The following is a 26,830-nucleotide window of genomic DNA, read 5'->3' as shown; positions in this document are numbered from 1 at the left end:
TTCTAATTAATATTCTTGGACAGGACTTTAGAATAATCACAATGGTAGGCTCCATTTCAAATTAGAGTAAGCCTGGTTTATAGAAATTGAGTAATTTTCCTAGGTACTGAGGTTATAAGAAGAAAAAAAGGGGGGCAAAATTATACCCCTTCTCTATTTATTTCTCCCCTATAGCTATTTTTCACATCATACTTTAAAATGGAATATTTCAAAATTTGGTTTCATGGAACCAAAGTGGATCCAGTAGAACATGTATATAATTTGAGCAGCAGTTGGTCTGTAGACCATGATCCCTGAAGCTAATGATGTTCAAAGTTCTCTCCTGTATCTTCCTGCACAGACCATTCCCCAGACCCAAAATACTAAACTGAAACAGAAAAATAAGTAAACAAGAAAATAATTTAACACTGACTTTTGCTGCTTGACTCTCTGCTCTTGCCATGTTTATGAAGAGCTGCCAAGGGGAGACCAAAACCCCACCAATTGGAAGTGCATAATGAATGGACAGAACAGATCCAGGATCCTGAAGGCATCAGGGTAATACTGGAAATAAAATAAATCAGTAGTTTCAGATTGAGTTATTATAAACTAAAGCAATAAACAGCTACTGGACTCCATGGCTATGTGACCAAATAATTTAATAATACACTGTAAAAGCAAAACTGATTTAATAATATGCTACAAAAGCAAAACTGATTTAATAACTCACCATAGAAGTAAACATACATTGAGCAGAGCCAGGGCTTCTGTTCTTTGTCAGATTAGAGTCTAGTACCATATGTACCATCATTAAAACACTTAACTCCATGGAGATAACAGCTCATTCCATTCTCTTTTTAAAGAAAATTTTGTAATTATTTGCTAAATATAGTCACTATATTGATGCTGCTTTTAAAGTATGTATTCTCAGATGTTTCTAATTAATAGAGGATTCAAGTTCAAGGGCACATTTTAAAGAGCTTTATCTTAATGACCTGTTGGATACGACCTTTGAGAATATCTCATTATTTATAAACTCAGATTCTCTCAGGCTATGGAAAATGAACACTGTTACTGGAACTTATTTTTGTTATTTTTTTCGGCTGATATTTAGGAGACAATTATATGAATAGTTTCTGTTCATCCTCTGAACCACAATATAAAATCCATTAAGAAGTCTGTTATGACTGAAGCTAAATATGCTTTCCAATTGAGTTTTTGCCCATTTAGAATTAACTCCTCATGGTCAAAAGGAACAATATTTTATGTCATAGTTATTGCTATGTAGACAGAATAGCCTAGTAAACTTGAACCTGAGGAAATATTTGCCAATTTGGAATTTTGGTCCTAATTTTTATCTTTAAAAATAATATTTCCCAGTTAAAGTGAGTGTTGATACTATAGAATTGTATGTTGTTAACAATACACTTTCTGTTTCCTCACTTATGTTTTTGATTCGATCCAAGAAGAAAACCCCCATTAACTTACATTATCTTGTGTAATAGTATTTTCCTCTCCTTCAAAAAATATTAATTGTGTATTAAAATCAGATCACAAAAATATTATTTTAAGTAACCATTTTATTTAGAATAGTTTTATTTACAAAATATTGCAAAAGTTGTGCAAAAAAAGTAGTATATGCTCCTTAGCAAATTCATTCCACTAGCAACACATTACAGTAGTATAGTGTATTTCTTAAATTAATGAGCCTATAATAAATACTATTTATTATCAAAATTCATACTGTATTCATATTTCCTTAATTTATACCTAAGGAATTTTATTTGTCCTGTGAACCAATCCATGATATCCCGTTATATCTAATAATCATGTTTTTTAGGCACTGTTTAGCTGAGATGTCTTGTCAGAATTTCTTGGTGTGAAATGTCCCTCACATCTTGAGAAGTGCTGGTCAGTTATCTGTAGACTGTACCTATAGTGAGATTTTTCGTACCTACTAATCATGATCAGTCTGGGTTTATGAGTTTATGGGCTGAAGCCTAAGAGGTAAAGTGACCTTTCTGTCAGGCTACATCAATACTACTTATTGATGTTAATGGTAACCTTGATCATCTACCTGAGAGTTTTGTCAGGTTTCTCCACTGCAAAGCAATTTTTTTCTCTGTCTCTTTTCATATTACTATCCTTGAAAGCCATGTCAATGGGAAGTCAGGATGGAAGACAAAATAAAGTACATAAGAGGAATCTTAACCACCAGGTACTTACAACTATATTGATCACATAAATCCATACACTAAAGAATTATTTTTCTCAGTTCTTAGTACCTGATAAATATTGAGCTTTCAACAGGTATTATAAGATGTACTAAAGGCAGACACCAGCAAAATCAAAACAAAAAAGAAAACAATAATCAGAACAAACTAAGCATCAGAACAACACTGGATATGACAAAGATGTGGGGATTTTTAAAATACCCATGAGAGACAAAATCAAAGGCTCCAATGGAAAAGGAATACAAAATAAAACATATTTAGGGAAAAGAAAAGCAGAAGAAAACGTAGCAGAATGGTAGCAACTGAGACTGAATCTCCAGAAAATGCTAACAATCAAGAACACTCCAAAGGAAATAAAGAATGCCGCTGGTGGTCCTCATCAGAAGACTGGAAATGGCTGAGGTACAAACTTGAATGCAGATCACCAGAAAATTCACATGAAGAAAGCCGAAAGAAGAGGAGAGGAGAAGGCCATCTGGGAGCCATGGGTAGTTTCAAGAGCTGTATATGTGCATCTTTGGAATACACAAAGAAAAGAAATAGTGGAGCAGGAGAAATATTTACAGTCTTTGTGGCTAAGATAAAGATCTAAATAAGAGACACATGTCATCATATCCAGAGGCTTTTAGAAGACCACACAAGACAAATACTAAAAATACCATATGTAGTCGAAGGATATCAAAATGCAGAAAAACAAAAATCATGAGAAAATCCGGAAATTAAGAAACATCATAATAGAGAGAGAACTTAATAACTCTAGAGGGCTCATCATCAGAAACCATGTAAGCAAGAAGAGAATGGAGTGACATATTTAAGTGGTTGAAAAGAAAAAAAGGACTCACCACTATAGAATTTTGTATCCATCAAAATTCTCCTTCAAAAGTAAAAGGGAAATAAGCACTTCATCAGGCAACTGAAAACTAAAAGGTTTCTTTAGCAGCACACCTGCTCAGAAAAATGTTTAAAGAAGATCTTCCTAGAAAAATCAAATGATACAAATCAGAAATTGGTCCTACATAATAAATGAAAACCACAAGAAAAGTAATAAACAAAGGCAAAATAAAATATATATTTTTTAAGTTAGACACAGTGGCACATGCCTGTAATCCCAGTGACTTGGGAGGCGAGGCAAGAGGATTACAAATTTAAGGCCAGCCTCAGCAGCTTAGTGAGATGCTGTCTCAAAATCAATAATGAAAACAGCTTGAAGTGTACTCAATGGCAAAACCTCCCTAGGTTCAATCCCTGGTACCAAAATAAAATATTTTTTTTTCATTCTTAATTGAGCTAAATAGTATTCATCTAATAATAATAGGAAGCTATTGGGTGAGCATAACATGTGGATAAGGTACAATGAATGGCTAGAATACTATAAGGGAGGGAAGCAAGCCTTTGGGACCACAGAGTTAAAAGGCTCCTGCTCTACACTTGAAGAAATATGGGGGCTGAAAGGAAGACTCGGATTGGTTAAAAATGTATATTGACCCCTCTAAGGCAACCGTTCAAAGTGCAATTGATTGGGTAAGAGAAGAGATACAATTATATCATATAAATGGATGAAAAAATAATGCAAATCCAACCACATATTATCTATAATAAATTCATTTTTAATATAAAAACTTACATTTAAAGCAAAGAGTGAAGAAATAGTGCTATACTCACCATAATAAAAGAAAGCAGCAGTAGCTATATCAATTTCAGACAAAGAAAAATCTGTGAACTTGTATATGGTGATAAGTTTTTAAATAAAGCACTAAAAGCATGATTTATGAATAACAAAAGATAAACTGGACTTTATTAAAATTAAGAAACTACAATTTCACAATAAGTACCATTAAGGAAATGAAAAAAAAAAAAAAGAAGAGACAGATTGGGAAAAATTATTTACAGAATTGGGAAAAATTATTTACAGAACAGTTTTTACATGTCACCAAAATATGTAGTGGCATTATACATCTAAATTTCAACAGCACAAAACAACCCAATTGTAAAAATAAATAGGTAAATAATCCATTAAAAATGTTTCTCCAATAAAGATATTTAAATGGCAAGTAACCATATGAAAAAAGGTGTTAATTTTCCTTAGTGAATTTAAAATTAAAATAATTGGATCCCCCTTCACACCTATTAGAATGTCCAAAATACAAATCACTGACAGATCAAATGCTGTGGATGTGGAGCAATAAGAACACTAATATGTTGTTTGTAGGATTGCAAAGTCATATATCCACTCTCCCCAAAGCTAAACACCTTGCTATTATATAATTCAAAAGTCATGCCATAGTTATTTATACATCCAATTTGAATATATGTACATACAAAAACCAGCATTTGCATGCTTAGAACAGTTTTATCTATTATTATCCAAAATTGTAATCCACCAAAGTATCTTCAAACAGTGAATAGAAAAACAACTTGTGGTGTACCCTTGCAATGCATTGTTATCTGACAATAAAAGAAAATGAGCTGTCAATCAAGAAACAGATAGACATGGATGGACCTTAAATGCATATTGCAAAGTACAGAAGTCAGTCTGAAAAGACTATATTTATATATGATTCAAATCATATTGACACTATGGAAAAGGTCACCCCCTTAGGTGAGACCAGAAGGCTGGAACATGAGGAATTCTTTTTCCCTAGTGGGATAGGCTCTGGCAAAATGGTTTTCCGCATGAAATAGGCCTTTGTTATGGGAAACTCCCTGGGTTTATTTCAGTGATTTCTCTTTCCCTTCCTCTGCCAGAGGCACCAGGCCATCTTCCTCAGACCTGCACCACAAGAACTTAGTGGGATTTCTGCAGCTAAAATTCATGAAAATATGTGGGCGCCTTTAAAACTATAAATGTGGATGTGTAACCAATGTGAATCTGCAATCTGTATATGTGGTAAAAATGGGAGTTTATAACCCACTTGAATCAAATGTATGAAATATGATATGTCAAGAGCATTGTAATGTTTTGAACAACCGATAAAAAAAAAACTATGGTCCCCAGATATCTTTATCATGCTTGTCTACATTCAGTCTCCAGAAATTTGTCAAAACTACTATTTAAGTGTACCCTACAGTGTCTCGTACAGCAGGTCTGCAGATATAACTATCTGAACTCTCAAGATTTGCCTATTTCTGAAGATGCTAGAGAAGTGATTTCCCTTACATCCTAAGTTCTCTGGTGGATTTAAGATAACTTGCAATTATTTATTCTAGCTTTTTTTCCTTGTCATCCTAAGTACAGGCATCCCAACATACATGCTTTTAAAGTTCAGAGGTGAAAAAATGATTATAATTTTAAGAAGGATGTAAGGAAAAATTCAAAGGGTCTATTAGTTTACACTGGCATCAGAAGAAAAATTTTCAAAAGATAAATTTATGATTTAGACAACTTTTGTAATCTGAAATGATGGGAAACTTAAAAGAGAAAACAATCTAGGGAAGTTATTTCATTTTTTTATCTTTCTCTCATTTTATTGTTCACATAATAGATCAGAGGCTCTAGAAATTCTGAAAGAAATTCTGAAAGATAATGAAAAAGCAATTCAGTATGACAATTCCATATGAATATCTAGGTGTTTTAGGGGAAAAAGATATTTGATTTAGATTATTTAAATCTATATAAGTAATTATGAAGCAACACTCTCCTGAACATTCTATTAATGTAAATAATATTTTATAAAAATCACTGATTTTACCAGTATGCATGATTGGGAATTTGGCAGGTGACAAGCTCTTTGCCAGTGTTGATCAAGGGAACCCGACAGGAAACAAAGATCAACTCTGCTGCTGTCAACCTCACCCTGGTACAAGACAGGTGTACCATTTATTATGAGGTAGCAATATTGTTTCAGGAATAGCATTCGGTGGTTTTAGATTTTTTAAATAAAGAGCAGGTATTTGTGAAAATTAAATATTCACTCCATGGTTGCCTTGGAAACTGAGGATAGCTCTTTAATGTTTTCAAAAATCTCGCCACATAAAGATTTCAAAGGAAATGTCAAAAATCACAGTTTACACACTGTGCAGCGGAGTGCCTCAGGATACTGCAAGGAACCCACAGAAATGCCAAGGGTAACTCAAATGTTTGTGGGAAAGAGGAAGATCCTTGACATTCATCATGCACTGTGTGTAACAGCAACTCACGATAAGCCACAGCTTCGGCATTGGATCCTGCAAGGGCATTGATGACAACATCTTTGCACAGTTGATTTTTTTTTTCAGTTTTTGTGATATAAACGTGTGCAACCATCAGTGTAGAATAGTAAATTAGATGGTCTCATTTAATATTTTTCTAAGGTTTGAGAGAGTGTGTAATGCATCCACCTTCTATTAGTAAGAAATTATAGTTATTTTAGGATAAAATAAATATTTGATTAAACTCTAAGCTGTTTTCTTTTGGTTTTGGGATACAGAAAAACAATTCTTGAGACAGTAAAATTCCAGAAACACTCCCCCCCAAAATATTGAGAACCTTTTGCAGAAAATTTAAATCACCATGTCTTAAAATGAAGAATGCAGTGGCAGATACGAAATAACCTTAAACAGAAAAATTTGACTATTGGTGGGTAAGTTAAAACTTTTAACAATGAAAGTTATAATGGAGTCAATATTTACCAAAAGTCATTAGACTCAATATATTGGGAAAATAAACTTGCCAGGATTGAAAAGGTTGTAGAATGAAATGCTTATTTTCCTGTCTAATTCTTTTTCTTTGATTTTAAACATGCAGGTTAATTTTTAGTGACACAATATAGTTAACACTTGCTGTCCCAGCAGATAAATAAACTAGATCACCTATTTTCTTCCAAATAGAAAACCATTTAGATCAAACCCAAGCCCACAGTGCCATTGCATATGGGGTCTACATAGTTTCCATTTTTTTTTTTTTGTACTCTCCTTAGAGTCCTGACTTTTGATTTAAATGTACTCAGAAGTGTTCATGTTATTTAGAATTAGGTTTAATGCTAAAATGTCTTTTACTGAAGCATTACTCTTATAATTACAAACATTAGTAGGCTGACAGGTCTAATTACATATCCAATTATGTGTCTAAAATGTTATTTAGGCTTTAAATGATTACTTTAAATGGTAATTTTAAAATTAATAGTCCTAAGATTGCTTCTAAGAAATCACTACGGGAAAATTTCAACATGGTCTGTAAGCATGCTATATGGTCTCAGTTCTGCCTCAAAATGTGTGATACATTTAGTTTATTACTATTATAGGAAAGTAAACATGACACAAACATGACCTTTTTAACAATGTCTAAGTGCTTTATTCAGTGTCATTAGGTGTCTTGTCATTGCTGTGTAAATATCATCTCCATTCACTTACAGAACAGTTTCAGCACCACCAACTAAAACTCTGCATGGTTGACCCCTCATTTCTCATGGCCCCTTCCTCCCACCTTTTGGCAAAAACCTTTTATGTTCTGTTTCTGTGAATTTGATCACACTAGGTATCTTTAATTAAAATCATAAAGTATTTGTCCTTCTGTGCACAGTTTATTTCACTTGATGTATTGGTTTCAAGGTTCAGCTATTTTGCAGAATTATATAGGTTAGATATTGAATGTCCCCTATGGGACCATATGGTAAGGGTTTGGTCCCAAATGTGATGTTTATATACATTATATATATATATATATATATATATATATATATATATATATATATATATATATATTATATGGTTTTTCCAAATTTCAGTTAGCATTCTCTAAAATATTACTACCATTCCCATCATGTTAACTCAGAGTAAACCAGAACCTATCAGAGGATCAAATCTATTAGTTTCAATATACTTTATCATTTCTTCTTTGATGGCAACTTCTGTGTTCCTTATGATATCCAGGATTTATTAAACATTCCATTTAATGGCACCAATGATATCAGATGATTTTCACATGAGCTACTCCCAAAATCTTCTGCATCACATATTATTCTTTCAAATAAATTAACATGGATAACTTATAAAACAATAGTATTACAAAAACAAAATTTTGACTAGTGTAACTTTATTTTTTATATACATAATTTATCTTTATTATACTTCAATATAATAACAGGAAACATCAATGGTGTTTGTGCCACATTGTGCAAAAAAAGAAAGTGTAGCTGCTGAAAATAGATACAAGAACATAACAAAGAATTCCGAGGAACATTGGTTTTCTCAAAGAATTAATATAAGGACTAGAGATGTAGCTCAGTGATAGAGTACATGCCTAACAAATGTGAGGCCCTTAGTTTGAACACCAGCACCACACACAAATAATAATAATAATTATTATTGCATAGTTTCAGTTTTAATTTGTCCTGAAAAATGAAGTGCTTCTACCAGTCTTAGATTTTGAGAACAAATCTATTTAAATTATAACTAAGTTCAGTTTTATTTTATAAAAGTGTGGGAATTGAAACAAACATTCAGACACTGTTTCAAAAGACTATATGTGTGTCCACATTAGGAATTAAATGGTAACTCAGAATCAATTATTTTAATTTCATATTTGCATATATATAATTATGTAATAGTATATATGTTTATATATACAATTTTTGGCCATTTTCATTCCTTCATTCATTGATTAAATCTTCCTAAGCAGTTTGGACCAGCTGGCAGAGTGAGGTCACTCATGTGTCCTTGAGCACATCACAGTATAAATGTGCATCAGCTTTCTTGAGCCTGGAAGGACAGTCATTTCTAGGCTAGAATATTATATATTATTGATGGATTCAAAATGTCCCAAATTTTCTAGTGCTTAAGTCTTCTAAACTGCCTAATTCAGATTAAGTGAAAGACTTTAAAATTCAGTCCTTCAGCTGAAATACCCCAGGGCTGAAATCAGAGCTCTACGTGTTAAGGCTTATTAGTATTAAATCAATATTTGTCAACCACCTAATTAGTCAAAGAGGAGCCCAGTGTCTCAATGACAGAGTAGTTGACATTGTTTGACTTCCTTGTCCCTTGAGTACCTAAGAAATCATGCAATGGGACAGAAAGGATTACATTATACTGTTAACAACTTTACTTCATGATGACTATATAAGAGCAATAGAGCTTTGTGAAATTAAATTATATTGCAATAGTATTCAAAGCAAAGACATTGTTAACATGAGGAGTGTCAGATGCCAATGTATTTTTCTAACTTACAGATTAATTATTAAGTATGTACATGGCACAGAATGGGAGACAGATAATATGCCTATGTAGGCACAAATGTATACAGGTACTTTTTCTTCTTAAACATGCATACATATTTGTTATCTCTCATAGGTGTATTTTTGCTAATTGTGCTTTCATATTTATTGTCATTTTGTTGCTATGTAATTCTCATATTTCTTTGACATTCAGTAGAATGCTTGACTATTTCTGGATAATTATGTGTGTGTTCTCCAAATAATTGTCTGTTTTGTTTTGTTTGTTTAGAGCTGGGGGTCAAATTCAGGGATTCACACATGCAAGACAAGCTTGACACTGAGCTAAATCCCACCCTTCCAAATACTTGATTTTTGCTATTGCTTTTGCTTTCTGAGATTATCTTTTGGCATCAGCATGGATGGGTTAGACTTCCATATTTCAAAGTGGGGTAATCCCAATGAAATCCAGTAGGAAAAAAAAAATTGTCCAAATTTCTGTTTCAAACATACATAAATTTAAAATTACAGTATCATTTACTGTTATGGTTTTGATGTGGTATCCCTCAAAAGCTCACATGTGAGACAATGCAAGAAGGTTTGGAGGAGAAATGATTGGGCTATATCCTTGACCCAATCAGTTAATCAATCCTTGATAGGGTTAACTGAATGATAAGTGGAGGCAGTGGGACATGGCTGAAAGAAGTGGTTCACTGGGTTGTGGCTTTGGGGCATATATTTGTATCTGGCAAGTGGAGTCTCTCTCTGCTTCTTGACCACCATGTGAGCTACTTCCTTCTGCCACACTATTTCTCCATGATGTTTTGCCTCACATCAAGACCCAAGGAATGGAGTCAACTGTCCATGGACTGAGACCTCTGAAACCATGTCAAATAAGTAAAGTTTCAATAATATTTAAGATATGAAGTTGGTATAGTGCAAGTTTATCTTCCCAGGCAAGAACATGAAAAATGATTCATGTCTTATTTCAGACTTCTATTGCTAACATGATGTGAAAAAACTGGGAAGAAATTTATGAACTTTGCTATACAATCTTGGAAAAATATAACCCTAAAACCTGAAAAATATCAAAAACATCCCATAAAACAAGTAAAAGAAAAGTAGTAAATTTTAAGTACTAGTTAAAATATGAATTTGTATTCTCTAAATTATGTTGCTAGGCTATGTAGAAAAGAAATTAATGACAACAACTTAGTGGGCATTTGTATAAATTAGTGTAAGAGCCCCATACACATTTCTTTGGAAGTTTTAGGGAATAGGAGGGTTTCTTTAATATGTGATACTATAAAGTACAGTTCTAATCTATTGAAATATCTTTGTGTTGACTGAATGACTAAAGTTATTACTGTGATGTGTATATATATTCTACATTGCTTCTATCCACTGACATTTTGTCTTATTAGTTATTTTTCCAGCATGCATAGTCTACAGTAGTCATGTCTGTATTTGCACAGTAGGACACAGAATTAACATCTTTAAGACAACATGGAAAAAGATTATCTCTATTTTGGGGACTTAGGGCGAAAATGCATCTTTGCCCCATGCTTTGAATATTCTCAACATTCGTCTTTGACTGATATTGGGGATTCTTGTGTATGCATATGACCAAATCCAATGCAGTCATTTAAAAAAAGCAAAAACAACAACAACAACAACAAATAACCTTAACTGATTAGTTTCAATTATTTCTTTCAATGACCTTCGACAATCATCTAGTATGTCACATAATTAAAATTCTCTCACAACTTTTAAAACTAAACAGCCCTTGAGGGAATTGTGATAAAAAGCTGTTCTCTTTCCTTTCTGGCACAGTCTTGCAATTAATTCTGTGATTAACATGGTAAGTCTTATCTGGGTTATGGAATAACTTCTTGGTTAAAATACAGGAATTTTCTCTTAATGATCACTTGTCTTAGTTAATTTACTTCAGCCCTCTAATATGCAGTGTTTGGATTTCTAAAAACAGAGATGAAAACAGAATCTGCTGCATAGATTCATTCAAATTGGCATGAAGCATTTAGTGCAGAGAGTTAAATGCATCACTTGGTAGATGGTCCCTGCTGTTTTTGTCCCTACTGTAAATATTTTAATGATATGTAAATCCTCTGTATTATATAACAAAATAATTTATGCTGTGTTAGGCAGTTAGTTCATTGGTTGATTGGCTAAAGATAGTTTTTTGATGTCAGGAACCAGGTCTTATTCCTTTTATATAGATTTCAAGTCCAGTAAAATCTTTAGACAACACAGAGAAGGAAAATGCTGAATGATTAACTGTGCAGATAGATGTAGAGAGATACCAAATTTTCAAAGTTGATGCCAAACATAATAAAACAATAAAACCAACTCAACACAATGTTTGTGTTTTGGATTTTAGTATTTTGAACATGTTCTGTGGGGCAAATACTAAGAGTTACATGGAGCTGTTGTTATCATCAAAGTTATGAATGGAATTATTTATGATTCATCACTGAAATGACACATATAAAAAGGTAGGATTTTTCTTTCTAAAACTATGGATGTATCTATACTAATTCTGTTGCCATATAATTAAGCAAAAGTAAAATAATTAGAAAGTCATTATTCTAAATAAAAAAAAAACATGTCTGTAAACCGTGAGATAGAAAGAACCTTTATGTCTTCTCTTAATTCATGTTTAAATCTCTGCACTAATCTTTCAGTCAATCTTGGGCTGAAATTGTTCTGAGCCTCAGGATGATTGTCTAGGATGACAGAGAGTACAACTAACAAATAATCATAATACAGTAGAATTAAAAAAATATATAGATTATGCACAGGGAGCTCTACAACGTGCTGGGATATTCTTTGCCTGAGGGAAGGGTTAAATATTTTTTGTGTTTGATCACAGAACAGAGGGCGGGGTGGGAGGAGAACCTGGTTAGCCAGGGCTAGGAGATATATTAGGACTTAAAAGGGAAAAAATCTATCTTTGAGACCTGTAAATACTCTCAAGGTGCTTTAGACTTCTTTCTCTCTCTCTCTTTTTTTGTATTTATCATAAGTCAATATTCTTTAAACTTGAGATTTTGCAAAGTCATATACAGTACCTGAATTTTCTTTTCATTCTAAATTGATTACTTGTTAATCTTACCAACCACATCAATCCAGACTCATAGCTAAGCATCTACTACTAAACTAAGCAATATATTAAAATATGGGGCATGATATGGAATCAGTAGTAGTTAAAATCTCAAAAATATTCACCTATATATTGACAAAATTATTAAAATATGAAATGGATAGAAACTTATAAAAAGCATTTTGTGATCTATTCTTTTTTCTTTCCATTGCTTTATTTAAAACTTTTTTCTCTTTTTTCCCTGTAATCAATCAATAAACAATGTATCTTTCCATGATATTGATATTGCTATGATAGATTAAAATTCTTTGTCACCTTATCTGTTGAAAAATAAAGACTCTTCCCCTTCCTCTCAGATCTTAGTGGTCCTGTGATTGGTTTCAATAATAAAGCACAACAGAAGAAATGCTATGTAATTTCTGAGGGAAGGTCTTAAGAAATCGATAAGTGGTGCCTTTGTGCATTGAAATATATTATTTTGGAACCACCGTGTTATGAAAAATCCTAGAAGATTTGGATAAAATGCCCTATGGGAGGAGCAAAAGCATGCTTTCCAGTCTAGCTGAGCCCTAGCCCTTAGCCTGCAACTACTGCTAGCCACATGGGTCAGCTTCTCCAAGGCTTGAGTCCCAGTTGGACTCCAGTTGGACACAGTCCAAGACAACATCACATAAAGCAGACTCATAAGAAATCATAATACATTTGTTTTAAGGCAACAAAATATGGGCTGGTTCTTTATGTAACAATTGACAAAAGAGAGGTGCACGATTTTTTTAAGTTTTTTTTTTTCTAGAAAGTGTTTGTAGTGAAGCTCGCTCTTTTACTTTTTAAAATGCTACTTTTATGCTGATTGAGGAGCATATTTTTCCATTGTTCCCTATGCTTGTGTGGTGTGTGTGTATGTGTGTGTTGTGAACACGTGCACATGTGCCCCCGAGTTTGATCCTGAATAATAATGTTTTATTCATGAAAACTACATCTGTTAAGATACATTACCTCATCACTATATTCCAATTCTCTGTTTTCAATTTATTTAATATCTAGTTAACATATATATTTGTAGTATTTTAATTTCATTTAGGGAATATGGGTTTGGTGGGGAGGGTGAAGATGGTCAAATTCATTTTGAAACTGTACCTTCAAAAAGCATCACAAAGGTGCAGTGTCTCCTGAATATGCCTGAATCTACTAGATGATGAAACCCAGGACTTTGAAATGTGAAGAGCAGGCAAATTATTTTCTTTCAGCACTTATTTTATTCTTTCCATAGACTTTAATTACATTATTTCTATGCAAAAGACTTATTTTCTATTATTCCAATACTGATGAACCTGATTTTTTTTTTCTAAAGGCGGAACAAAATTTCTTCCACAGCAACCTGTTATTTGGTTCCCTCTGGTCCTGCAACAGAGTTCTGTCTCTTCTCATTTGAATACATTCTACTGTTTTCACTCTTGAAAAAAAGAAAAAAAAGATGTCTTCCATACTTATCCACCATAGCAGCAGTAATTGTGTCTTTATAGATATTTTGCATTTAAATCTGGGGCTGCCATACCAGAAAACATTTTTAAGAAGGTTATGAAATTTGTAACAAAATTGTACAAATCTATTCATTAAGTGTCAAAAACAATTCCACTCAAATAACTAAAAAATCATTTCATTTTCCAATAAGCCCATGTCTGCATCTCCAGATGAATCATTTGTGCTCATTCAGTATTAACACTGATGTCAATACATGTTAAGAACCACTAATAGCAATGCCAATATTTTTCTCACTGAGTTTATATGTAAACGGAAAAATAAAATAACTTATCAGAACAGCAACAAATAGAGTTTGGGAACATTTTTCAGATACAGAGAATAGAAGCCAATGCTGACAGTTTAGTCAAAATACAAGTTAATGGACAAGTTAATGGACTTTAGGATTGGAATATGTGACTTTCAGAATTTGAGTGTGGACTATGTATGCATTAATTAGTTATGCTATTCTTTATATATATATTTTGCATATGCATGTATGAATATGTATGTGTATGCTTATGAATATGAATGAAATAAGTATAAAGTAGCACAAATATGCCAAAAAGAAAACTTGTCAAGTATCTCATTAAAATGCAGTTTGAATCTTTCATTATATTGATATAAAGGATATTCAATATTCAAAATACTCTTACATTGGTAATAAATTGTACAGAAGAAACTGCAGAAAAGTATTTTTAGTCTGTGATGATTTTCCAGCAATGTCATTATCCATAATTGAAAGTGCAACTAGGTCTTTCCTTAGTGATTAGCTTTGAATCTTCTCTTACTTAAACATCTTCTAAAATCTTTTGTTAATCAACTCACTAAAATGGACCACATTAGGAGTACCAGGTGCAGTTATCCAGTGGATCATTTCTAATCACCTAACACCAGGGCAACCAACTGCTTCAGGAATCACTCTGTGTCTAAACTGGAAGAGCCACATGCCTGTCTGTGAGTCAGAAACCAGTTGCAGTGTGACAGATGTTTAGTGATGGAGTTGTGTGTCCCATGGGCATAGCCACCTTCAGCTTCTCTTCTCTCCACCAACTTCACTCTCTTTGCCAGGACAATAGTTCTCTTATTAATTCCACATCAATCACAGGTTTTCAAGGGAGGATATAAGTTTGCAATTTATATTTCCTTCTTCTGCCGCAGTCCGGCTGCAGCAAAATAACTCGGGGGTGACGAACAACTTGTGTAGATTCATACAGCAGGAGTGGAAGCCGTTTATTACAGGACAGGAGCAGTATTTATTCATTCCACACAGCTTATCTAATTAGCATAAACTAGATACAGCAGTCAACCAATCAGGAATCTCCACACTTAATGTCTCGCTTTTGTTACTTCTCAAACCACTCCCTCTGGCATTTTGCCAGGCACCATCCAGACTTGTTTATGAACTCTAACGTTCCCCTGGCAAGATGCCAGGTGTTATTTTGACTTGTTTACAGACTCTAACATTTCCCCCTTTTGTTTAATTTAAATAACGACCATAGTGGTTTTTACACAAACACCATAAATAATCTGCTACAAGCAGAAGGGGAGGATACAAAATGCCACAATACCAAGCCAATTGATGGCTCCATGCAAGAAGCCCTTGGAAAAATTATACCAGCAATGACACTATTTGCAAAGATACCGAGTTACAATTTGTTGTAGATTACAGTTTGTTGTCTCAGTCCAGGTAAAGCAGTGTCTCAATAGATTAACTCACAGTCCAGGTAAATCACAGTCCAGGTAAGTTCTGTAGGCAGCTAGCTTAAATCACAGTCCAGGTAAGTTCTGCAAGCAGCTAGCTTAAATCACAGTCCAGGTAACTTCTGCAGGCAGCTAGCTTGATCCGAAGTCTCATCCGGTTCTCGGCAATACTGGAAGGCAGGAACTCCGGATGGCTAAAGAAAATCCTGTAGCATTCCACTAAGAAAACAACCTTCTGAACAATTTAGTAGTTTATCTCAAGGTTTTCTACATTTGAAATAAGCCTTAATAGTGCTCATTACTCATTAGCTTCCAGGTGTGGGAGAACCATTGTAGTTACTGGCCTCGGAAATGACCAAACATCAGGGACAGCGGTAGCGTCTTTTGCCAGCTGTAGCGTCCCGGGCAGCCCCAGATGGCCCTGGGGAGTGTCCCGGATTCAAACTGCTACTGGGCACAGGGAGCAAGAGCCTGCGAGACTGTGCCCCCAGGTCAGGTCTAGATTTGGGTTTGGGCTCTCGGTAGTAGAAGAGCCGGCTCCCAGGCCAGGAGGCTGAGAAGGGCCAGTCGCCGCCGCCTCTTGGAAAATCCTTGCTGTGCTATGACCGGCTTGCACACTCGGCAGCCGCCTCTCTGCTTCAAGCACCCTCCGGTAACGAAAAGTATTCAGTAATAGCCTTTTGCTGCAACTTTTTTCCTGATAATCCTTCTTCTTCTGAACTTTCTTTTTCTTTCTGACTAGAGTTCCCGGGCTTCCATCAACACATGCCCTAACTGCTCTTGGTTCCACTGGGGTGCCTCCTTCCCTTAGTAATTTACTTCTCACCCCTTCCATATTTTCATCACAAAGACAATACAATACACTGAGACAAAACAAGACACAAACATACTGTATCAATCTTCTCCATTTTCTCGAAATGGTCATTTTTCCTCTCGCCCTATCTGCCTAGGGACGAGCAGATTTGCTCCCGTCCTATCTATGGACGGGCAGCTTTTTTTTTTTTTCGTCATTTACCCCCGAGTGTCCCGGGGCTCCCCATAATGGGCCACCATCTGCCGCAGTCCAGCTGCAGCAGAATAACCAGGGGGGGTGATGAACAACTTGTGTAGATTCATACAGCAGGAGTGGAAGCCGTTTATTGCAGGACAGGAGCAGTATTTATACATTCCACACAGCTTATCTAATTAGCATAAACTAGATACAGCAGTCAACCAATCAGGAATCTCCACACTTAATGGCTCGCTTTTGTTACTTCTCAAACCACTCCCTCTGGCATTTTGCCAGGCACCATCCAGACTTGTTTAGAACATTCCCCTGGCAAAATGCCAGGTGTTATTTTGACTTGTTTACAGACTCTAACATTCTTCATATTTCCTTACTCTTGTTTTGTATGTAGGACCCTTGAGAGACTTTATTTAGGGATTCGGGAGAAGGCACCTCAGTAGTTCTGCTCTTAAGGGATGCAGCACTGGACAGTTTTCTGCCGTTTGCTGTGTGTTTCAAATATTGATCATTTCTTTACATGCCTAATTCAGAATCTATTCTTTTTCTAGAATTTCTTATTTATAGTTCCTGCATTCACTTTTTTTGGCCTATACTGACAGAATAGTTTATGCGTGGATCACAGATTAACATATACTCAATAAAGGAAATATTGTGTACATATGATTTATGAAAATTTCCATTTTCATAGTCTATTGAAAGATATGTACCTGTTATCTTTCATAGTCTATTGAGAGATATGTACCTGATACCTAAAATTATAGTACTCACATGAACAATCAGAAAGCATATTTCCCTAGATAAATCATCATGTAGGGAAAGAACGTTTCATGAAATAATGTCTTGATATCCCTTTCTTGATAAATTTATAATAATTTAACCTAAATAACACTGTTTGACATTGGCTTGTCTAGTCAATTGTATGAATGAGTATTGGAAGTCTAAAGTATGTCATTTACTTAATTCATGTATTTTTCATTGTACGTAAACTTTGTCTTCAAATACACAATGTTTTATACAATGTTTACTTTCTAAATAATATGCTCTTTCTTTATATTATTGCTTCCTGGAGATTGTTGAAAGCCTGCTTACAGAAGCTATGCAAGAAGACTATTTTGCCAGAGGGTTCTTGGAGACCAGGCAACTATTTTTAATTGTGAAGTCTGGCACTGCCCCCAAGGGACTCTTTCTAAGATGATAAGGGGATGGGTCATGAAACTCCATCTTGTTTTAAGATAAAAGAATATGCTATTCGAGTCAAATGAAGATAATCTACTTAAAATTTTATTTTTATTTCACCATGGATGATTAAGAGCTTTTCTAAATATCAAGCAAGGGGGGAAACTTGCATTTAACCTTCAGTGTCAAACAATAAAAAAAAAAAAAGCATTATCTTCAAGTGGGTTCTTTTGTGTCTGAGACATAATTCAAAATGTATTAATATGAGAAACATTGATAATAACATTCACAAAAGAAATAGTCTTACCTTTCTAAATCAAATTGTGTATAGAATTTCGATAATTTTTATTTTACTAAAATATATTTGAGCTTATGGTGGGTTTTTTTTTTTTTTAGAGGAGGTAGTATGCCTCCTTTTTTTGTACTATCCTCTCACTATCATTATTATTTTTGGATTTGGACAATGTAGCAGCTTGAGATATTTTCTTACAGCATACGTATATCCAGGAAGTCCACATTTGCATTTTATACAAGAGAACAGTAATATGTATGACAAGCAACTGTTGACTTGTTGCTGAATTCATAGGTGCTGTTTTCTATGTGTGGTTTGTGAGAAAAGTATTGAGACAGCATTTACTAACAAGGAAGGGGTGGGTAAAAGGAATTAGAACAAAAATTAAACAATTATAAAAGCCTAATACTGAAGTTTCCTTAGGAATATTGCCTTATATTGACCTCTCTTTAGAAGCATGTTCATGAATGACTTTGCATTCATAGATTGAAATTCCAGTTGTTGGAATCTTAATATTAATATTAATAAGATAACACTTTTCATAGTTGAGTCACATTAGGTATTACAATTTTCCCTTTTATTAGAACACCATTTTAACACAAATGCAAAATTAATCAAGTCCTCATATAACTAGTATTCATAAATACATCTTAATGCAGATCAATTATATTATCCCATTTATTCTCATTAATGAGTCAATTATTCAAGATTGATATACCTAGACTAAGTCTATTTTCATATCTATTATTACAGTAAAAAATGAAAATTAAAAAGTATTGCAGTAACAAAAAATATTTTTATATTTGTATATTTCCTTCGTCTCCAAGCATTGAAACAAACAAACAAAAAAGTGAAAAGGAAAAAGAAAGAAAAATCTGTGAAAAAAAATCATGAAATTCAACCTCTTTAACTTTTTGCACATAATGTATTCATTTCACAAAAAGAGTGTATCTCTTTTGCATATGTGTAGCCTTTAAATATTTAAGTAGCAAATGATATTCCCTAGTTGATCTTCCCAAACGTAGTTTCAAATGACAAGAATCAAATGACAATTTATGGTTATTTTTGATATTTTGATAGTATTTTTATTTTGAGACACAAAAATTGATGTTGAGCTGTTTATATATATATATATATATATATATATATATATATATATATATATATATATAAAATAAAAATAGAAATATATGTACATTATATATATATATATATATATATATATATATATATATATATATACATACACATACACACACACACACACTTTGGCTATTCAACTATTAAAGCATTATTCTAAAGGGAATCACAGCATAGTCCAGCTTTGGCCTGGACACATACCTTGGCAACATATGTAACTTGCTCCTAGAAATACGTCTTTCATTATTGTAGCTTGTGGTGTGTTTATTCCTTGGTACCTATCTGACTACTCACTCTGTGAAGTGTTTGGAGAAAAACTTTCTTTCTGCTTGAATTCTTGCAAATTTGGTTTTCTACTTCTATTTGGTATAATCATTTTTTAGTGGGTAGACCTGTTTTCAGAGTCCTACATTTATCTCTATTGTTTTCATAGCTTTTATTTTAGTCACCACCTCATTGAACTTTTTGATAATAGTGTTTTGGTTTTCTCATTTTAACTAATTCTAATTCAACTTCTAATTCTGCATCTCTTATAATTTTATTAACATAATCTTTATGTTTTTATTCAAATAGTCAATTTGAGGATGATCCCTGCAGGGCTGAACACTACATAAACTTTTGCTAATAGCACCATGTGAGGTGGACACAAGCTCTATCAGGGAATGGTGTGTGGATGTCTTTCATCACACATGCTCATCAATTGACAACACAGATTGTGCTGTGATTGAAACCAACTCCAAATAATAGTAACAATAAAAAAAACTGAGATTGTTTTGAATGACAATTCTGATGCCAAAATCTATCACCAACATTTACTGTTTGTTTTCCATTTTTGCCAGGTGCTGTGGCACATGTCTATAATCCTAGCAGCTCTAGAAGCTGAGGCAGGAGGATCGAAAGTTCAAAGACAGCCTCGGCAATTTAGCAAAACGATAAACAACTCATTGAGAACCTGTCTCTAAATAAATATTTTATTTTTTAAAGAAAGGACTAGAGATATAGCTCAGTGTTAAATGCCCCTGAATTAAATCCCTAGTACAAAAATAAACAAACAAAATTTTTTTAATTGTTCATGATTTTCTGTGTTTCAGAATTTTCTATGAATATATTAATATTACTGATTAAAAAAAGTTAATTCATCACAATTGCAGAGGACTTTAGTCTTCCTGTTCCCCCTCCTCCTTCTCATGACTGAAAACTTGAAGCACCGGGATTCTGCTAATGATTGAGTCCATTTTTCTATGGCCTCTACAGTAATACAGTAAATATGGAATTATCTTACCTATCAAAAAATCTATAAAGTTGAGAATTAAATTTATGCATTCGTGCATGGGTACTGGCTGGAACGATACAGAGAAATCAACTTACATTTGCTCTCCTCCAACAGCATTGGTGTTTTAGGATCTTTCAAAAAATAAAAGCCAACTGCCTTCCTTTCACTATGCTCCAAGTAGTTATTTCACCAATTTAAAAGCAGAGAAACAAAAGCTTTCCATAAACAGAACTCAAAATGTCTTTACTACAAACTCTACTGTTTTTTCTCAAATCATGGGTCATTAATACGTCATAGCTGCAGTATTGATGTTTCTGATTGCTTTCTATATATCAAAACAGTTGAAGAACATCCTCTATGAGAAGTGGGCCAGGGCTCAACACAATGAATTTGGCCTGGAAAATGCTTTCAGGCAGTTTGGTTTAATTCTGGGTTATTTCTGTTTTCCTTTTTGGAAAAGATAAATAACTGTGACAAAATCTAATTAGACCTCTTCTCTTTCTCACAATTTGAAACACTCAAAATCCTTATTTGTATGTTTCTTTGTTCTGAGTTTCTTAATCTCTAAGAGGAACATTAAAAATATTCATTTTCTGGTTATCAAAAGCTATCAGAGCCAGGCATCACAGGGCATACATGTAATCCCATTGGTTCAGCAGGCTGAGGCAGGGGGATCAGAAGTTAGAGGCCAGCCTATGTAACTTAGCAAGACTAAGTCTCAAAGAAAAAAAAAAAAAAAAAGGACCAGAGATATGGCTCAGTGGTAAACAATGTCTGGGTTCAATTCCCAGTACCAACAGGAAGGAAGGAAGGAAGGAAGGAAGGAAGGAAAGAAGGAAGGAAGGAAGGAAGGAAGAAAGGAAGGAAGGAAGGAAGGGAGGAAGGAAAAAGAGCTATCAAATGTATTTCACAAGATATTGAAGTGATCCCCTTCTTCCCTTGCTGAGAAAACACAATATACGTATATCTATGCACATTATCTCAGAGAGTGAAAAAAATCTGTGCCTTGTAATATTAGGCAGGAAAATATTGAACATTTGTGGTCTGTCTCTGCAAAATTCTTTTGGCATGCAGGCAGGAGCATCTAAGTTCTCTGTGACTTACAGCACTGGACACTTGGAATAAGAGCAGGAAAAAATAAGAGGAAAATATTAGAGACTATGTCCATAGAACAAAGAGAATAAGAGAGAATATCTCCACTTCAAACCAGCATTACATTAAAAGGTTTTTTGGTCTTTGTGTATATGAATAAAATACAAATGCCATATTATTTTGGTTGTTACCTACATAAAATAACAAATATATTTTAGATTGCTGTTATCTTCTAAGTAAAATTTTAAAGTACTGGATAATACTTTCTTGAAATGAGAGTTATGTTTTTGAAAAACAAAATGAAAAGGCAGCCTGTGGGTCAGGAGAAAATACATATATCTGATAAGGGATTATTATGCAAAATATCTAAGGAATTCATGAAACTGATTATCAAAATAGCAAGTTGTCTGATTAGAAGATGGTCAAAGATCCTAAGTAGACATTTATTTTTTTCCAAGAAAGACATGCAAATAGCCAATAGGTCTTCGGCATTATCAGGCACATGCCAATCAAAACCACAATGACATAAGACCTCACACTTGTTAGGATGACTGGAGAAAAGAATCCCCTGTATAACTGTGTGTGGGAATGCACAATTAACATGGCCATTATTATGGAAAACAGAACAGAACTTGTCAAAAAGTTGGATATAGAACTAGCATACAATAGAGCACTCTCACTTTTGGGTGTATTTCCAAAGAATTTGAAATTAATATCATGAAGGAATATATGCACCCCATTTTCAAAGCAGCACTTTTCAGAATAGCCAAAATATTGAATTCCCTTAAATGTCCACCAATAGATAAGTGAAGAGGGAAAAGGTGGCGGTGGTGGTGGTGGTGGTGCTGTGTGCCCGTGCGTGCATATGTGTATGTGTAAGTATGTCTTGAATTATTATATAACATAGGTGAACCTGGAGGTTAACATATTCAGTGCAGAAAAGGAAGTACCATATGATCTTACTTACATGCACAATACATAAAAGTCAACCTTCTACAGGCAGAGAGTTGCCAAGGACAGAGATGTGGGAGAATGGGAGAACCTTAGTCTAAGGGAAGAAACTTTTAGTTATAAGAAGAATAAATTAGGGTATTTTAATGTATAGTATTTCTAACTTTCATTAAAATTACTACATTGTTTACCTGAAATTTGCTGAGAGGGCAGATCTTAAAGTCCCTGATCCATACACTTAAGCATGAACTACCTATCCCATAGGAAGATGTCCTTCTAGAGAACACAAGAAATCTCATTTGAGATATTAAAGGGAAGGGCTGGGGTTGTGGCTCAGTGGCAGAACACATGCCTTGCACATGTGAGGCACTGGGTTCGATCCTCAGCACCACATAAAAATAAGTAAACAAAACAAAGATATTCTGTCCATGTATAACTAAAAAATATTTTTTAAAAAAAGATATCAAATTGAAGACCTACATGAGTTTCCAGACTTTACCTTGGATTACTAATGTTACTCATGACTCAGGGTACTCTCAGTCTTTTAAAGACCCTCTTGATTCTTGAAACAGAGTTGCTGAGAATTTGTTTACAGCTAAAACTTGTGTTTTATATACATTTAAAAACAGCAAACTTTTTTTCCAATAAAGGATTTAACTGATAGCTGTTATTTAAATATTTGCTAAGTATTGGTGAAGTTCAATGGGATTGTTAATACTTTGAATTAGTAATCATCAACTTAGAATAAATTATGATCCTCCTCTTGCTAACTCATATGACTTTGGTAACATACATTTCTCTATACCTCAAGATATTTGTTTCAAATAAATACCTTATAAAATTTTTAACAAAATTATTTAGTTACTATGTGGAGTGTTTTGCATTACATTTGACAAACGAACCACTCAGTAAAAGTTTGACATAAAATATAGACTCATCTTAAGATGAAAATTTATAATACAGCAGGTATTTTTAAAGTTACAAACATATTTATTGGATTTTATTTCAAGCTGTTTTAAAGAAAAATATTATTGAAAGCAACTGACTAATTAGGGCTGAAAGATCAATGTAGAGTGTTTATAAACATAGCTTTTTATGTGTTATTTGTTTCATAATAAAATTGCTAAAATAATTTCATTTGATTGTATTGCATGCCACATATACAGTATTTAGTAGAGAGTAGAGCAATTTCTCAAATGTACAAGTTTTCTAATGAAGAAATAGCCTTGAGGAAGAAGATTTAAGTAACAGAATAAACTTCACCTACCCACCAGGAAAAAAGAGATTTGCTCTTTGCACTCCATTCTGAGAAAATACTAGAAGCAATGTGTGGGCCATGTAAATTAGTTGGCTGATACAGTATATGCTACACAAGGGCTAGGAGAATTTTTTAAAAATTATTTTTCTTAAAAAAAAGCTATTAGTATTTGCAGTTGAATACAATAGAAAACTCAGAAAGCAGTGTCACACTGCAGTACAGTAAGCACAAGGTTAGTTTGGTAGGTCAGAGAAAATGAGAACATTAAAATTTTACTAGGCAAATATTATGAAAAAATTAAATAAATAAGAATCAATAAGTAGAATAAAATATTTATCAAAACATTAAAATCTAGTATCACATTCTATGGCAGTTCTGGAGGCCTTATTTTTACCAATTCCTCGTGTGGGTGGAAATAGTTTGGAAATAGAAAATCCTCTGGAATTAAAAAAAAAATGCTATTTGGAATATACCTCCTGGCATCTGATGTTCATTATTGTCTTTTAAATATATATTTTTTTATTTTACTTGAACTATGATTTATTTAGAAAACTACTTAAAGAAAAGCAGGATTATTATAATCTCAGGTAATCTTACAGACTCTGAGTTAACTCAGAGTCTATTAATTCTAACTTAATTCATCTTCTTACCAACAACATGGAGAGCTACTCTGATAAGAAAGTGATGAAAATACATAACACACATGGAGTTGAGAGTTAAAATACAGAAATGTAGAGCAAACGCTCTTTGAAAATGTATCACTGTGCATTTCTAAGTTTCTCCATGTTACCTTCTATCAGGGTTGGCAGAGGGGAGACTCACAAGTTGACCATATTGAACATGTTTTCACATGTAACTTAATATAGTTCATCTGTGTGATGTTTTTTGTATCCATATCAGTACTTAAACCTATTATTTTCTTCATTGCTTTTACATAGGGCTCTCTTATTCTGTAAGTTATGTTTTGTTCCTATCTCTGTTATCAAATGCCAAGTCAAGTTCCAAACAAAAATAACACATTTTTCCTAAGCTAATTTAAGTTTTACCTTCAAATGTATGCATAGGAATTGAGAAGAAAAGTCCAGGTTTAATACTTTCGTAAAATGCACATATTTGAACATTTTTATTAAATGAGAAGTGACTTCTCCATGGGTGACATGAGGAACTGCACTCTCCAGTAAAGAAACCATAATAGCAACATGTAGTTGTTGTGATATTTAAAATGCTAGGCACTCTTTAAGAGCATATAGCAAAGGAAGAAATACTGATGGTAGTCTGCTAAATCCCAGCAAGAACAAGGTGTCTGGCATATGGAAAAAGATCCACTTGCTACCCTTCACTAGCTCTGAATGCTGGAAGATCTATTCTGGGTGGCACAACAAAGAAAACATGGATTCTATTACACCCGCAGCAGTGCCTATTCCAGAACTAGGGAATCTCTCTGGAATTTCTCATTCCTCTGTGATCTGTATAGCAGAGTTTGGATTTCTCCGAAGATGTCTGAGGTATTGGGAGCTCTCTCCCTCTGCTCATGCTCCATGAATAAGGCCGAAACTTTCAGGATAATATCTGGGGCCTGGGCTAATCTTGCCCCCACTGATTCATAAGTTCAAAGTTTTATGCCAGAGAAGCTAGCTTAGAAGATGAGGGTGTCTCCCTTCCACCTAGTACTCTGCCCATAAAACAAGTATCATTGTTAGAGAAGTATGTAAAAATTACTACTCCCCATTTGGGAGCAATAATGCAGGGGTTTACAGAGAGATAGAGATAGAAATAGAGATAGATGAGAGAGAGAGTTAGAGAGGCTGGTGATCAAAAGAGAGACCTGTGTATCTCTCCTGCTGGGAGCTGACTTTACTTTGATCACAGTCTGGGGAAGTTCAAGCTCAACCCCTCTTGGAAACAATGGAGGCTGAGGGGTGCATGACAGAAGTACGCTAAAACCTAGACCAGTGAGTCGACCAGAGAGAGACAGGGAGGAGATAGTTGGATTGCTGAAAGAATAATCTTGGGGTCAGAATAAACCTCAAAGACTTGCCTCAAGACCACCCCTACACTGAGGGCAGAATTGAACTACATTAAACTGTGGATTAATGTATGCCCTAGGTCAGTTTTAAAAGTGAACAGTAAATAGCCAACAACCAGTGGAGGCTAACAGCTGGGGGTGACACCAGCAGACACAGCCTACTATCAGAAAGACTATGGGAAAAGACACTTGGAGGGAACCTTGGCAAAACCACTGTCATCTTAGAGTGCATTCCCCAGGGCAGTGAGCTCTGTTGCAGAGCCCGCAGACTGCAGGAGAAATAGACTTCATTCAAATAGCTACACAAGTAAACAGGCCCCAAGGGGAGTTGGTAGCCAGAGGTGCTATGATGTATTACCTAAAATGTCCACTTTTCCAAACACAGAAAAAAATTTAAGACATGCAAAGACAGGGAAAAGTAGGGCACATGTACAGGGGGCTAGGGTTAGGGAGGAATCAGCCACAGGAAATATCCTAGAATGAGACCCAAATGGTGGATTAAGCAGCAAGGACTGCAAAGTGTCTACTATAAATGCCTTTAAAGAGCTGAAGAAAAGAGTCCTTAAACAAGTAAGGGAAGTAAGGGGAAACATAATGACAGTCTCTTAGCAAATAAGGAATATAAAAAATTAAATGGGAAATAAAATCTCCAAAACTCAAAATTCCCTAGAGTAGATCAACAGCAGATTTAAAGTGATAGGATAATCAGTGAACTTGAACATATATTGACAGTGTGCATAATGAAGAACAGAAAGATAAATAACTATTAAAAAAAAAAAAAAACTAACAGCCTTGAGAAATGGGAGAACGTGGAATACCATCAAGGACATCAGCCTGTATGCAGAAGATCAGTAGGACAGGAATAGAGGTGGGAGCTGAACAAACAGATGGACTGCTTGCTTCCTCCAACTTTTTGAAGATGTTACACATCCA

The sequence above is a fragment of the Marmota flaviventris genome, chromosome 8 (genome assembly GCF_047511675.1).
Source record: "Marmota flaviventris isolate mMarFla1 chromosome 8, mMarFla1.hap1, whole genome shotgun sequence".
Taxonomy (NCBI): Eukaryota; Metazoa; Chordata; class Mammalia; order Rodentia; family Sciuridae; genus Marmota; species Marmota flaviventris.
This window is presented reverse-complemented; position numbering follows the sequence as displayed.